Consider the following 14,992-nt stretch of genomic DNA (forward strand, 5'->3'; position numbering starts at 1 on the left):
AACATAAAATTTATCATCTTAAACATTTTTTAAAATTGGAGTATCAAAGAAGGCTGGGCACTGAAGAATTGATGCTTTCGAATTGTGGTGCTGGAGAAAACTCTTGAGAGTCCCTTGGACAGCAAGGAGATCAAACCAGTCAATCCTAAAGGAAATCAGTCCCGTATGTTCATTGGAAGGACTGCTGCTGAAGCTGATGCTCCAATACTTTGCCCTCTTGATGTGAAGAGCTCACTCATTGGAAAAGACCCTGATGCTGGGAAAAGATTGAAGGCAAAAGAAGGGGGCAGTAGAGGATGATATGGTCATATACCATCACCAACTCAATGGGCATGAATTTGAGCCAACTCTGGAAGATAGTAGATGACAGAGGAGCCTGGCATTCTGCAGTCCATGGGGTTGCAGACTTAGTGACTAAACAGCAACATCAATTGTTTACAATGATGTGTTAGTTTCTGCTGTTTAACAACATGAATCAGCTATAAGTATACATATATCCCCTCCCTCCCCCTCATCCCACTATCTTAAGCATTTTTAAGTTCGATGTGTTAAACACATTCACATTGTTGGGCTGCAGTCACCACCATCCAGCCACATAACACTTTTCATCTTGGAAGCTGAAATTCTGTACCTTTTAAGCAGTAACTTCCCATTCTTTGCATCCCCTAACTCCTGGCAACTACAATTACACTTTTTGTCTCTAATGTTAACTACTGCTAAGTATTCCATATAAGTGAAATGCATAGTATTTGTCTTTTTGTGAGCTCCTTATTTCTCTTGGCGTGAAGTCCTTAAGGCTCTTCACGTTACAGCATATCACAGAATTTTCTTCCATTTAAAGGCTGAATGGTATTCTGTTGCATGGGTATACCACATTTTGCTTATCCATTCATTTGTTGATGGACATTTGGATTGCTTCTGTGTTTTTTAGCTATTGTGAATAATGCTATTATAAACATAGGATATACATATCTTTTTAAGACTCTGCCTTCAATTCTTTTGGGTATATACTCCAAAGTGGAATTAATTGTGGTATCAAATGATAATTCTCTTTAATTTTTTAGGAACCTTTACTGTTTCCACAGTACCATTTTACATTCCCATCAACAGTATATCCTCTTTGGAGAAATGTCAGTTCAAGTCCTTTGCCCATTTTTCAATTGGGTCATTTGTTTTGTTGTTGTTCAGTGTTAGGAGTCCTCTATATTAATCTGGATATTAATCTCTTTATCACATGTATAATTTGCATTCTCCCATGCTGTGGGTTGCCTTTTTACTCTGTAGATAGTGTATTATGTACAAAATTTTAAATTTTTTTATGAAGTCACTTTGTTTTTTATTTTGTCACCTAGCTTTTAAACAAAAACCGTTCTATTTCCTTTTTTTCTTTTTATGCCATAAGTTTATTTACAAACATATCTAGGATGCTGAATTCAAGGGTTTGATCCTTTTAAGAGATTGCACCTCTTAATATGTTCCTCTTCTTATCTGTCTCATGGATTACTTTTTAAGCAGTTGGTGTCTTACTATAAAGAACGGTGCAGCAAATCCTGACCCAAAGAACAAAGTCATCATAGCTAGTAACCTCCACTTGTTTTCCACTGAAAATGGTACATTCTTCCCTGGACTCTCCTCGTAGTGGCTCCGACGAACCACAGAGGTTGTAAACCTCTGGATGCTCTGTCCCAACATAGCGCTGTTGGAAGCGCTACAAAAGATCCAGAGACTGAAGGCGGAAGAAATGGCGGCTGCAAACTGTGCATTGCTTCCTCACGACCTTGTTCCCCTCAACCCAATTTTCTGTAACTTTTATTTTCGTTACCCACATTGACTCAGGAGATCATGTTTGATTCACCTTGAGAATATATGCAGAATTTAAACAACTTCAGTCCTTCCATTCTGGTCCAAACCACAAACACATCTGACTTGGCTTAGTAGAGTTGCATGCTAGTTGTTTTCCCTGCTTCCATTCTTGCCCCTCAATGTGTTTTGAACATGGCAGCCAGAGTGATTCAGTTTAGTCAGGTCTTATAAATTCTCTGCTTAGACCCCTGTTAATGACTCCCATTTACTCAAAATATAACACGAGTTTGAAAAAAGACTTTCAAGGACTTCCCTGGCGGTCCAGTGGTTACCACTCAGTGCATCTACTCCAGGGGACATGGGTTCAATCTGTGCTTGAGAAACTAAGATCCCACAGGCTGTGTGGTGTGGCCAGAAATAGAGACTTTCAAGTTTTCTGTGTTCTACGCCCATATGTTACTCCCCCTTAATCTCTGGACTCCTATCCTACTATTGATACTTTTCTAGCTCCAGCCACAGATCTTCTTGCAGTTCCTTGTGACTACTCTAGTCCTTGTCTTGTGTCAGGACCTTTACCTAGACTGCGTTTTGTTCACCTGTCCTGTGGTTCGTTTCTTCACTTCCATTCTCAATGAGGCCGACCAGGCTACCCTATTTTAAATGCCCTTCCCCATTGCCAGCTTATCATCTTCTAACATACTGTGTATTTTACTTATTTTGTTTATTGTCTGTTTCCCCTTTCTAGAATGTAAGTTCCAAAGGGGACAGGGATTTTTGTCTGTTTTATTTATTGAAGTATTTCCATTGCCTAGAACATTGTCAGGCACATGGTAGATGTTCAGTAAATATTTGTTGAATGAATAAATGGAAGAGGAAGCAAAGTAACCACGTGATCCTTGCTCTCATGCAGTTTTCAGTTTGTGGTTTGCTTTCTCTAAATGAGGTTGACTACATTTTCCTTATTTTTTTGTTTGGCTTAAGTATGTGTAATTCAGAATCTTTGTGAAATTATAGGCATTTAAGCTTTGGGAAGCAGTGTATGTTTAAAAAAAATGCTATCTTGAGTTATGTTTTGAATGAAAGGAAAACTATAAAATATTAAAGTCATGTGCATGCCTGTGCCAGGAAAGGTGATGATATGACCAGGTTTTGAAAAATACTGTTAGGTCACTTTGGGTCTTAATTCATTGCTATGGAACTCTTAATTACCTAATGTTTCATTTCCTTGCAATAAAAAGCAAATTCTTTGGCTTATAAAGTGGACTCACAAACCAAATTATTTTAGCTCTCGTTAAGATTATTTATCTTTTTGTAATCTACCATAAAAAATCTTAAATTTCATTGAAACCCAAAATTCTGTGGTAGAAATAACATATGGAAGACTTTTGAACAAATATCCAGTGTTGAAGCAAACGTAAATAGTAGATATCATATTGATGCCAACTGAGGAAATATGATTAGACTTAGTCAATAAATAAATCTGTTAACATAATCTGCCATGTGCCAAATGAAATAATGAAAGTATTACTGTGGGAGGATGTTTTGTTAAATGTCCTACAAAGGCCTGTGTCTTCTCTGCAAGCCTACCATGTGGTAAACACTTAATAATAATTAAGGAAATAGTAATAAGACCAAATTTTCTATCACTTAAATTGTTTATCTGAGGGAGGAGGTATTTACTTGTGCATAAAACTTTAATAAGACGGCTAATATATCTTGTCTGTTAGTGGCTGACACTTTTTCTTTTCCTTTTTCCTGAATATTTGCAGTGATTCCATAATAGGACATTTATACTTTGATGGTTTTTTTACTTAAAAATTTAGAAGCAGCAGCCATACGCTAAAGGGAAAGGAATTTTCAGTTGATATGAATTTTGCATTTCTGTTGGTTTACTCTAGAAAACTAGCTCATTGCTGTGTTTTCTTTGCAATTAAAAGTTTACCACTTGTAATAGCAGAGGAAAATAAGTTTACATTATCTCTCTTTAGTTTCATTTCAGAGCCAGAATGTGTTAAAGATATGAAATACCAGGCCTTATTAAGAGAGTTTTCAGGAAATGTGATAAAAGTAAAATTTTCTATGAAAATGCAAGAGAAAAATAGGATGAACTGGAGAATTTGTAAGGTTTTCCAGCAGGATGTATGAATTATATGTTTATCTGTAGATTCTGTAGTTACTTTATAAAAGTAGAAAGCTATCATTAACCTCAGTATTTTGTGTCTCCAACTGAAATATTGTGTGCTTGAAATATTGAATGATTTAAGTTTTCTTATGTTTCATGCTTCCTAAGTTATCAAAAGATAGAAAATAAAAAAGACTACCCGGCAGGAATTCAACTTATATATGTGAAAATCTGTTATGGTCACTCCCACATTTGAGTGAAAGAATTTGAACTGAACTAGTTGTAAAAACTTTCTCTGAAGTGAATATTTTCTGACTAACTTTTGAAATAAAACCAGAAACACTTTTCTGAAGAGTAAAAAGAAAAAATTCCAATGTATCAAGTGGGAAATCATAAGGAAAGTAGCATCTTTGTATTATTCCAGTTGTTGTATAAGTGCTAGGCCAGTTGTGAGTTTTAATCTTTACCTTATGTTCGCTTTTACCTGGAGAGCTGGGAATTTAGATCTCTTTAACTGCTTGTGTGGTTTTTGGACTTTAGTTTCCTCTAGGTAATAATAGGGGCTTCCCTGGTGATGGTAGTTGTAAAGAACCCATCTACCAGTGTAGGAGACATAGAGATACGGGTTCAATCCCTGGGTTGGAAGATCCCCTGGAGGAGGGCATGGCAACCCACTCCAGTATTCTTCCCTGGAGAATCCCAGGGACAGAGGAGCCTGACGGGCTATAGTCCATAGGGTTGCAAAGAGTCAGACATGACTAAAGCAGCTTATTACATGTACAGGTAATAATAGACAGGCTTCAGCAATAGGTACTTGTCTTAATACTAATAAAACTCATATTTTAGGCTTTTCAACCTCAAATTTGAGTACCTGAAGAATATATAGATGTATTTATTAAAATCTTTCTAAGTGAAGTGAAAATCACTCAGTCATGTCCAATCTTTGTGACCTCAGTGGACTCTACAATTACAAAGAGTGATTCCATGTACAGTCCATGAAATTCTCCAGGCCAGAATATTGGGGTGGGTAGCCTTTCCCTTCTCCAGGGGATCTTACCAACCCAGGACTTGAACCCAAGTCTCCCACATTAAACAAGACATCAAAATCAGGCAAACTTCTTATAAGAGCATAATCACCTCAAAATAATCAAGAGAAATTACCATTATATATTTTAAAAAACTTGTTTAGGGTGAAACTTCCTGAATGGTGGAGTAAGGGGCTTGGCAAATTCCTTCCTCTCAATTTTTTTGCAGTTAAAACTGGGCAGAATTGTTCAAAGCAACCGTTCTTGTACTGACTTGTTCCCAGCAGCGTTACTCAACAACCAAAAGCTGAAAATAGTCCAAATATCTGTCAGCTAGTAAGTATAAAGAATGTGGTACATCCACCAATAGAATACTACTCTGCAGAAAAAGGAATGAATATTGATACTTGGATGAACCTCAGAAGCATTGTACTTGAGTTACAGTAGTCAGATATGAAAGACAACATATTATGATTTCATTTATTTTTATGATTTCATTTATTTATTAATGAATGGTTAATTTATAGGAGCAGAGTAAACAGGTTAGTGGTTTCCTAGAACTGTGGATATAAATGGGATTTAATGTAAAGGACCATAAAGGATCTCTGGGGAGCAATTGAAATGTTCTAAAATGAGATTGTGGTGATGGTTATACAGCTCTATAAATTTACTAAAAATCATTGAATTATACATTTAAAACAGGTAAATTTTATGGTATGTATGCTAAGCCTTGGACTTGCAGGATGGTGCAGTGGTAAAGAATTCACCTGTCAGGCAGGAGACTTGGGTTTGATCCCTGGGTCGGGAAGATCCTCTGGAGAAAGAAATGGCAATCCACTCTAGTATTCTTGCTTAGGAAATCCCATGGACAAAGGAGCCTGGTGGGCTACAGTCCACGGGATAGCAGTGTCAGACTCAACTTAGCAACTCAGCAGCAGCAGCAGCATGCTATGCCTCAATAAAACTCTTATGTTGGGTTCCCCCCACCTCCACCGTTCTAAAGGAGTGGCCCAAGTAGAGTACATTTCTGCAGATGGGTTTACTTAAATGGCTTTTTTCAGCCTATTTAATTCAGGTATTCTGAGAGCTTGAGGCCAGCAGGAGATGGAACACTGGCTTTGTTTGATCTTAGGCATGTTAATGACACTAACCTTGTAAGTTTTTAAATTTATAAAATAGGATTCAATAAATACCCAACTTTAAAAAACCTGACAAGAATTTGGACGTTGAGTTTTGTCATTCACATAAAGTCTTCTGAAAGATAGTGAGAGCTGTAGATCATAGTAACTTGACAACTCTTCCACCTTCTTGCAAATAGGTATCCACCCCTGGGGTGAATGATACCTTATCTGGGACAAGGCAGGGGTAGCAAAAATGGTCAAAATGTTTGGGGAAACCAGTTCTAGGCTAGTAGTTTTTCATGGTTATTGGCAAAATAGTCTTGAAGTTATTAAAAGTTTTTGCCATTTCAAAACAGTAGCTTTCCCATAAAAATTCTTGGAGAGAACATAACTTGATTTGACCACAGCATATTTAATAGGAATTTAATCCAACTTCAGAACTTATCCTCTCCTTGCTCTATTTTTTAAAACTTTTTTTTAAAATTAATTTTTGGCTGTGCTGGTCTTCATTGCTACACGGGCTTTGTCTAGTTGCAGTAAGTGAGGCTACTCTTTGTTACAGTGGACAGGCTTCTCCTCTTGTTAGGGAGCACATGCTCTAAGCATGCAGGCTTCAGTAGTGTGGCACACAGGCTCAGTAGTTTTGGCTCTCGGGAACCCGTGTCCCCTCCGTTGACATGTGGTTTCTTATCCACTGCACCACCAGGGAGTCACCCTTGCTCTATTTTAGTTAAATGAACAAGTTGCATTTTTGTTTTGTTCTGCTGTTTCTTTTTGGCCACATCATGCAGCTTGTGGGATCTTAGTTCCCAGGATTGAACCTAGGCCCACAGCAGTGAAAGCACCACGTCCTTACCACCAGACCACGCAGGGACGCCCAAAGTGGGAGTTGGATTAGATTCTTTCGAAAGTTGATATTCTGTGGTTCAATCCTGTTAAATTATTTTTCAAGCAATTAGGAAATTTCAGTTTATCTAACAAGTAAACATTGAGTATGTTGATCAAAACATACCAGTTGTCCTCAGAGAATAGTAATAGATAGACTCAGGTCAACAAAAAACTGAAAATCTTAAGTACTAGTGTGGTATTATGTCAGGCTTCTTGGACAGCACTGTGAGGGGCCGATTGTCAACTCTGCTTGCTTTGAGAATCATCTCTCCTTAAGGGAAAGTCTCCAAGATAAGTCTTAAAAAGATGAATCCTTTCCCAGGTGTGTAGAGAAGAGCTTATTTGAAGTGCTCATAGTGAAGGAAAATGGTTGGTACTCTGATTTGAGTAGAATACCTGCATATCATCCCTCGTGCCTTAAAATATAGGGTAATGTGTTGGTTTATTCTAGCAAATGAAAATTCCTGTTTCATTTATTTTCTGTTCCTCTGACCCATCAACTTTAAAAAATCTGCTATCACAATCAAATTGAATTCTTGATTTTAAATAATGATCCACAGCTGTTGCAGTCTGACTTGGTCCCATAAGGGTCGATGACTCAAACATCAAGAGAATTGTTTCAGCTTTGTTTTCAAGATCACTTGTGAATTTGATTCCTTCTCTGCTTTTTCTTTTTGACACAAAATTCTTACAAGCTTTGTAATGGTAACTATGTAAAGCAAATAATCAGGAAATTATGAAGTTTTTAATAATAGTAAAACAGGAACCTATATGTAGTCACATAAACTGGAAAGTTAAAATATCTTGTTTCTGGAAAGCCTCCAAACATCTCTTTCATTTTCAGGCTATTTTCAGGTTACTAGACTACATGGAAGATAAATTTAAATAAGACATAGAAACAAAAAAGTTTAAGCAAGAAGCAAAGCTATAAGAGACTCCTAACACCTAGTTTGACATCCGATTTGACAGATGGAGAGGGTTAATGATTTAGATAATATACTTAGTAGCTGAATTGGCACAGGTACTCCAGGCTATTTTATAGAATTGTGAGAGAAAATTAGTATCTCTTAAAATGGTTGCTGTAAATAACCTAAAAAAGAGGACACTCCATAGTCAGATCAGCTGTATACTTTAGACTTTAAACATCTGTTGTCACGCCTCATGGAACTGAAGATGAGTGCGAGAGCTTTTGTCCACTGAGGTTTTTGCAAGATTGTTTGACATGGAGAAGCTGAGACAAACTGGCCTATGTTATTTTCTTACTACTCCCAATAAAGTTCTGTGTGGTCTAATCCCTTGCTTGTCACATAACTTCAGCCTCTTCCTGCAGGCTTAATGCTGTCTAGTCATGCCAACCTCCTTCCACTTCTTCAATCTAGCCATGCATCAGGTTCAGTTCAGTTGCTCAGTTGTGTCTGACTCTTTGCGACCCCATGGACTGCAACACACCAGGCTTCCCTGTCCATCACCAACTCCTGGAGCTTATTCAAACTCATGTCCATCGCGTCGGTAATGCCATCCAACCGTCTCATCCTCTGTCATCCCCTTCTTCTCCTTCCTTGAATCTTGCCCAGCATCAGGGTCTTTTCAAATGAGTCAGTTCTTCACATCAGGTGACCCAAGTATTGGAGTTTCAGCTTCAGCATCAGTTCCTTCCAATGAATATTCAGAGTTGATTTCCTTTAGGATTGACTGGTTTTATCTCCTTGCAGTCCAAGGGACTCTCAAGAGTCTTCTCCAAGACCACAGTTCAAAACCATCAATTCTTCAGTGCTCAGCTTTCTTTGTAGTCCAACTCTCACATCCATACATGACTACTGAAAAAACTATAGCTTTGACTAGATGGATCTTTGTTGGCAAAGTAATATCTCTGCTTTTTAAGATGCTTTCAAGGAGCAAGCATCTTTTAATTTCATGACTATAGTCACCATCTGCAGTGATTTTGGAGCCCCTCAAAATTAAGTCTGTCATTGTTTCCATTGTTTCCCCATCTATTTGCCACAAAGGGATGGGACCAGATGCCATGATCTTCATTTTCTGAATGTTGAGTTTTAAGCCACCTTTTTCACTCTCCTCTTTGACTTTCATCAAGAGGCTCTTTAGTTCTTTGCTTTCTGCCATAAGGGTGGTGTCATCTGCATACCTGAGGTTATTGATATTTCTTCCGGCAATCTTGATTCCACTTTGTGCTTCATCCAGCCTGGCATTTCACACGATGTACTCTGCATAAAAATTAAATAAGCTGGGTGACAGTATACAGCCTTGATGTACTCCTTTCCCAATTTGTTGTTCCATATCCAGTTCTAACTGTTGCTTCTTGACCTGCATACAGATTTCTCGGGAGGCAGGTCAGGTGGTCTGGTATTCCCATCTCTTGAGGAATTTTCCATGGTTTGTTGTGATCCACCCAGTCAAAGGCTTTGGTGTAGTCAATAAAGCAGAAGTAGATGCTTTTTTGGAACTCTGCTCTTTCATCCAACGGCTGTTGGCAATTTGATCTCTGGTTCCTCTGCCTTTTCTAAATCCAGCCTGAACATCTGGAAGTTCATGTACTGTTGAAGCCTGGCTTGGAGAATTTTGAGCATTACTTTGCTAGTGTGTGAGATGAGGGCAATTGTGTGGTAGTTTGAACATTCTTTGGCCTTGCCTTTCTTTGGGGTTGGAATGGAAACTGACCTTTCTTGGTCCTGGGGCCACTGCTGAGTTTTCCAAATTTGCTGGCATACTGAGTGCAGCACTTTCACCGCATCATCTTTTAGGATTTGAAATAGCTCAACTGGAATTCCATCACCTCCACTAGCTTTGTTCCTAGTGATGCTTCCTAAGGCCCATTTGACTTCACACTCCAGGATGCCTGGCTCTAGGTGAGTGATCACACCATTGTGATTATCTGGGTCGTGAAGATCTTTTTTGTACAGTTCTTCTGTGTATTCTTGCCACCTCTTCTTAATATCTTCTGCTTCTGTTAGTTCATACCATTTCTGTCCTTTATTGTGCTCATCTTTGCATGAAATGTTCCCTTGGTATCTCTTAATTTTCTCGAAGAGATCTCTAGTCTTTCCCATTCTGTTTTCCTCTATTTCTTTGCATTGATCATTGAGAAAGGCTTTCTTATCTCTCCTTGCTATTTGGAACTCTGCATTCAAATGGGTATATCTTTCCTTTTCTCCTTTGCCTTTCGCTTCTGTTCTTTTCTCAGCTGTTTGTAAGGTCTCCTCAGACAACCATTTTGCCTTTTTGCATTTCTTTTTCTTGGGAATGGTCTTGATCACTGCCTCCTGTACAGTGTCACGAACCTCTCTCTGTAGTTCTTGAGGCACTCTATCAGATCTAATCCCTTGAATCTATTTGTCATGCCATGCATGCCTCTTCGCATATATCCCGTCCCCTCTGCCTGCAATACTTGAAATACTCTTCATCTCCTTTTGAAAAAGAAGCCTAGTTCACTTCTTATCTTTTAATTATTCACTTTTTCAGAGAATTCTCACTTCCCTCACTAACTCTCACTTCACCCTCTGATGGGAGGTCCGTAGTTCTTCTAATCTTTTTCTAATTTTTTTTCCCTTTATTTTAATAACAGTGGTTCCCAACCTTTTTTTGCACCAGGGACGGGTTTTATGAAAAACAGTTTGTCCGTGAGTCAGAGTTGGGGGATGCTTTCAGGATGATTCAGGTATATTACATTTGCTGATCCACACTGCATCAGCTCCACCTCAGATCATCAGGCATTAGATTCTCGTAAGGACCATGGTATCTATATCCCAATGCCTCTGCTGATATGAGAGGAGGGGGAGCTCAGGCAGTAATGAGAGCAATGGCTGTAAAGACAGAAGCTTCCCTTGTTCACCGCTCATCTCCTGCTCTGTGGCCTGGTACCTATAGGCCATGGACTGGTCCTGATCCATGGCCCAGGGGTTGGGGACTCCTGCTTTATTTACTGTTTATTATATATTTATGCATATGATAATTATAATACTTTTCCCTCCAACAGACTGCAAGCTCTGTGTGGACAGAGACTATATTTTGTTCACTGTTGTATCTCCAACATATAGCATAATGCCTGGCCCAAGTAGGTGTATGAGTCTTTCTAAATCTATTCTGTTGCAATGAAACCATAGAAGCATAGTTTCATATATAGAGCCGGATAGTAAACATTTTTGGCTTTATGGGCTAATATAATCTCTGTTTCAACTCTGTCGTTGTCATGGAAAACCAGTTATAGATCGACAATATATGGACAAATGGGCTATATAAGTTTTAGTAAAACTTTATTTACCAAAAGAGTAAAGAATTTAGCAAAACTACAGCCTGCTGATCCCCGCTTTGAATAATCATCTCCTAAAAGGTCCATCTAGTCAAGCCTATGGTTTTTCCAGTAGTCATGTATGGATATGAGAGTCGGACGGTGAAGAAAGCTGAACACTGAAGAATTGATGCTTTTAAACTGTGGTGTTGGAGAAGACTCTTGAGAGTCCCTTGGACTGCAAGAAGATCCAGCCAGTCTATCCTAAAGGAGATCAGTCCTGGGTGTTCATTGGAAGGACTGATACTGAAGCTGAAACTCCAGTACTTTGGCCACCTCATGCAAAGAGTTGACTCATTGGAAAAGACCCTAATGCTGGGAAGGATAGGGGGCAGGAGGAGAAGGGGATGACAGAGGATGAGATGGCTGGATGGCATCACCGACTCGATGGACATGGGTTTGGGTAGACTCCGGGAGTTGGTGATGGACAGGGAGGCCTGGTATGTCGCAATTCATGGATCGCAAAGAGTTGGACGCAACTGAACTGAAATCATTTTTGTGGACCTGAAAGTTCTCTCATTATGCAGTCTTGCAAACTTTCCCTAAAGGTTTTTTAGATGATTTCATTTTTGTATAGTAGATGTTAAAGCATTAATTTTTTAAAAGACTGGTGTTAAAATATTTTTTCTTTCAAAATATGATCTTTAAGATTTTTATTTTCTTATTATTGTATTATATGTTTTTGCTTTCCCCAAGTTAGCAAGTATACTTGTACATTTAATTTTACATTTCTGTTTAAGGAAAACATTATTCTTTATATTAATTTAAAAATAAAACACTGAGGGACTGCCTTGACAATTCAGTGGTTAAGACTTTGTTCTTGTGCTTCAGGGGCACAGGTGTGAACCCTGGTCAGGAGCTAAGATCTCACATGCTGTGCAGCAAAGTAAAATAGAATGAAATATTTGGTTTTGGGGTAAAGCGTAGTTTTAAGTTTTATAATGTGTTAAATTTTAAAAAATATAATTCTGATGTTTGAGATGAAATATAATATTGTTTTTAAATGACAAGATTCCAAATATGCAAGTAAATATGATCCACAGTGGAGAATTCCCTGGCAGTCTAGTGGATAGGACTCTGTGCTCTCACTGCTAATCCCTGCTCAGGGAAGTAAAATCCCACAAACTTCATGGTGTGGCCCCGAAAAAAAGAAGACCATCCACAATGAAAATGTAGTTGACTGTAAGCATCAGTATTTATTGTTATTTTTTGACACCGTTGTTTGAGGATCTAGAGTCGTCTTTATGTGCTGGATGAGAGATAGTTTTAATCTAATGAATCCAACTCAAAGGTCTGGATTACAAGCATATTTGTAGTATTATTTTTAGGCTTCTCAATTTTATGTTATGTATTTTTTAAAAATAATTTTTAAAGTTGTTTATTTTTGCTGTGCTGGCTCTTCACTGTTGTGCGGGCTGTCTCTAGTTGTGGCCTGTTGACTGCTCATTGCAGTGGCTTCTCTTGTTGCAGAGCAGGGGCTCCAGAGCATGATTTCAGGAGTTGTCACAGGGACTTCATTGCCCCCCAGCACGCAGGACCCTCCCAGACTAGGGATTGAACCCATGTCCCCTGCATTAGCAGGCAGACTCCTAACCACTGGACCACTTGGGAAATCCCTACTTTGTCTTTCAGCAGTGGGCCATTATAGGTATGAAATGAACATTATTACTGATACATCAGTGAAAATAACAATTTAAAATAAGTTACTCTTCAGTACTGCCACCATGGCAGTAGTTGTGATCATTAGAGTAAGAAACCAAAGGAGAGACTGTCTTGAGCACCTTCATTAGAACCCCATGGACTGCTGCACACATTCACTTAATACCCCAGAGTTTTCAAACTGTTTTGTTGTGAGTGGGGACTTTTTTCCTTTTTGACAAGTGCTTATTTGATGTTATGGTAAGTTGCAAGAATCATAAAACAGACCCTTGTTCACCCCGTGTTAACATTTTGTCCCATTTGCTTTATCATCATTGTGTGTGTATTAGGTATATATAATTTTTAAACCACTCTGAGAATACGTGAAACAGTGTCCCTCTTGCCTCCAAATACTTAAATGAGACAATGTCTAGATAATCCTGTTTTTCTATTCACTCATCTATCATGGTGATTTTCTGCTTCCATCATCCTTTCTGTTTTTATAGGTTGACATCTGCTAGAAGGGATAGCTTGCTTTTCTTCCTTATAGACTGATAGATTTTTAAAATTCAATTTTTGTTTCACGTTATGCTTTAATCTATTATTACCATTTATTTTGATGCTCAGATTGTCTCACAGTTGACCACAGTAGCCTTTTCTAACTGGCATCAGTATCTTTTTGACATGCCCTCAACATTTCTGAATTTATTTTCAAAATATTCAAAATATTTTCAACATTTATTTTCTTATATAAGATGTTGTCTGCTTATTTTGCATTTTCCTGCCCTATCCTGGATCAGCCATTTCTCCAGGGAGCTCTGGTTTTACTAGAAAATGTGGTTTAGATATCAGGATCTGGATATAAGATGTGTTCACTGCTACAAGGTGTCATTGCTTCTAGACTCTGAGGAAACAGGTAGGAAGTATATGTATGAATGTGTTCGTGTGTGTATTCCTATGTCTATATGTTTTTATTATAAAAATTTATAATACAGTATCATGTATAATATTATAGCCATGTGTTCATACAGATACCTCCAATTCAAATCTAATATCCAGGGGCATATTCTAATTTTCCTATAGGAGGACATTAAAAAAAATGTTTGTTCCTCCCCAAGTTTTTGGCTGCCTGCGTGGCATTCAGGATCTTAGTTTCCACCACCCACCAGGGATTGAACCCATGTACCCAGCAGTGGAAGCACAGAGTGTTAACCACTGGACAGCCAGAGAAGTCTTGGGAGGACATTTAAAAACAAAAATCCCTTACAAATTTCACTGTAAAGCAACCAACTAGCACCTGTGTTCACTATTCCTGATAGATTGCACTGTCATCCTTTATTTTTAAAAGTTGATGATATATCAACTCATGATGTAGTCAGTGAAATAAATGAATATGTTGGCACGATGTTAAACCTCACGTCAGACTTCAATTTGTTTTGTCTGAATTGCTTTAAAAAACTGTCTCTAGACATGGATACCACGGGGGAAAGTCGGGGGAAAGTGGGATAGGATGAATTGGGAGATGGGGATTGGCATGCATACACTGTTGATACTAAGTATAAAATAGCTCACTCATGAGCACCTACTGTGTAGTACAGAGAACTCTACCCAGTGCTCTGTGGCGACCTAAATGGGAAGGAATTTTTAAAAAACGGGGATGTCTGTATACATATAGCTGACTCACTTTGCCATACAGTAGAAAGTAACACAACATTGTAAAGCAAGTATACTCCAGTATAACTGTTCAAATCAGCCTGCCAATTTCACCCATAATTTGGCACACTTAAAAAAAAATGCTGTCTTTATTTTTTACTTTGTGTTATGGAAAATACCAAACAGACCTAAAAATGGACCCTTATGTAAGTAAACACCATGCTGCAGTAGTCACCAACTCAGCTTCTCTTGAAGGAAATCTTGGATAGCATATAAGTTTATCAATAACAGTTTCTGTGTATCTCTTAAGAAATAAAGAGTTTTCTTAAAAATGTAAATATTAAAAATTTCAAAACAATTCCTTAATATAATTAAATGTCAAGTGAGTCTTAAAAATTTCCAAGTCATAGGTTATTTTTTATGGTTCGTTCAAGTCAGA

General features: G+C 38.1%; 1 protein-coding gene and 1 pseudogene across 3 annotated transcripts in view; one reads left to right on the top strand and one right to left on the bottom strand.

The window, feature by feature from the left end:
• CBFA2T2 (CBFA2/RUNX1 partner transcriptional co-repressor 2) overlaps positions 1-14,992 on the top strand; it is a 140,286-nt gene that overhangs the window by 38,161 nt on the left and 87,133 nt on the right. The window lies entirely within an intron of this gene.
• LOC110143026 (cytochrome c oxidase subunit 7C, mitochondrial pseudogene) lies at positions 1,473-1,693 on the bottom strand (annotated as a pseudogene).

The sequence above is a fragment of the Odocoileus virginianus genome, chromosome 9, assembly GCF_023699985.2.
Source record: "Odocoileus virginianus isolate 20LAN1187 ecotype Illinois chromosome 9, Ovbor_1.2, whole genome shotgun sequence".
Classification (NCBI taxonomy): Eukaryota; Metazoa; Chordata; class Mammalia; order Artiodactyla; family Cervidae; genus Odocoileus; species Odocoileus virginianus.